We start from the raw sequence: 1,514 nt of genomic DNA, 5'->3' as shown, positions 1-1,514 counted from the left end.
ATGTGGTTCGAGATTCTGCCTGAAGTTGCCATCATGGGCGTGTGCTTGGTCATTCCCGGAGTGGCCACTGCATACATCCACCGGTTCAGTAATGTGGACAAGGAAAAAAGGGTTGCCCACTTTCCGTGTCAGTGGAGTTTGATGGAAAGAGACAGGCGCATCTCTGGAGTTAACCGTTACTATGTGTCAAAGCGTTTGGAGAACATTGATTAAGGAAGCATTTTCCTGATTGATGAAAAAGAATAACTCAGTTGCGGTCATCTAACCCTGCCGGAGGTTTAAGCAGTATATTATGTGACATGCAGTTCAGTTTAGTGTGTTATGTAATGCTTCATAAAAACAAAATTTAAAAAAAGCAAAACTAAGCACATGTGCTATCAGTGTAAGGGACATGTGTATGCCTGCAGCATGCAGTTGTCACGTGTGAAGACTGCCTTAGATGTGACAGTTGAAGCAAAGCTTATTTTTGTGATACAGTTCTTTTGCTATCGGCATTGTAATTCACATAGGAACTTACATCTGCTGTCATTCGTAGGTTTTGTGAGGACGTACACAGCTGGTGGGAAGTACACAGCTCCAAGGTGTGCCTGTCATAGAATGTGACGTCATAGAATGTGACGTGTATTCCAAATGCATTTATTTATTTTCTATGTGTCTTTTATCTACACACTGCATAATATAATAAGACCCCCCTCCCCCCGGTAAAACAGCCAGACCCCTGAGATGTCAAGTATGTCCTACAAAAAGGCCAGGAAAGCAAAAGACGTGTGCTGTCAGTTTAAGTGGTGCGTGTGTGTGGAACGTGCTGTTGTCACGCGTGCAGACCCCCTTGGGTGTGATAACTGAAGGGAAGATGATTTTCTTTACAGAGTGCTATGGTGGATTAACTAATGGTGAGCCTTTAACATCCAGCTGAGCTGGTTCTTACCTTGAGTGTCGCTTCCTTGCTCCAGTGCAGATCTCTCGACCTCAGCCCGCTAGCACAGATCCTTGTGCACACTTTCTAGCATCCAGCAGTGACCTTTGAGCCTTCCCAGTGCAGGTCTGTTATACAGACTTGCGCTCTAGGTCTCCATTTGGATCCATGGAGGACACTGCCACGTGCTATTGCGACTAGTTGTTCCCCCCAAAGCCTCATACAGTCATGGGGATGACTTCGAGAGATTGTGATTAACTCATGATCCACTGGGATTATGGGTGAGTGCTTCTGGGATTATGGGTGTGAGTGCTACACCCAGCCTGGGGTGGATGGCCTGAACCCAACGTAAAGGAGACAGACTTGCTCTCTGCGGCCGGCCGGCCGTTGTTGCCGCTCCTCCTCCCTTTTGCGCTCTCTGCTCGTTGCTGCCACCATGAACAGTTGCTCTCCGCCATGTGCTGCTCTGCTGTGGAGCCAGCCGAGAACAGCCTGAAGCCTCCAGTAACTGTGAGCTAACTAAACCATTCCTTCCTTCATTTTGAGTGTCAACAATGAGAGAAGAGTGCCTGAGACACAGGAGCTCTGGGTCCTCAGC

General features: G+C 47.6%; 1 pseudogene; it reads left to right on the top strand.

The window, feature by feature from the left end:
• LOC101565807 lies at positions 1 to 213 on the top strand (annotated as a pseudogene).
• The last annotated feature ends 1,301 nt before the right edge of the window (positions 214 to 1,514 follow it).

The sequence above is a fragment of the Octodon degus genome, unplaced genomic scaffold (assembly GCF_000260255.1).
Source record: "Octodon degus isolate 3935 unplaced genomic scaffold, OctDeg1.0 scaffold00104, whole genome shotgun sequence".
Classification (NCBI taxonomy): domain Eukaryota; kingdom Metazoa; phylum Chordata; class Mammalia; order Rodentia; family Octodontidae; genus Octodon; species Octodon degus.
This window is presented reverse-complemented; position numbering and strand designations above follow the sequence as displayed.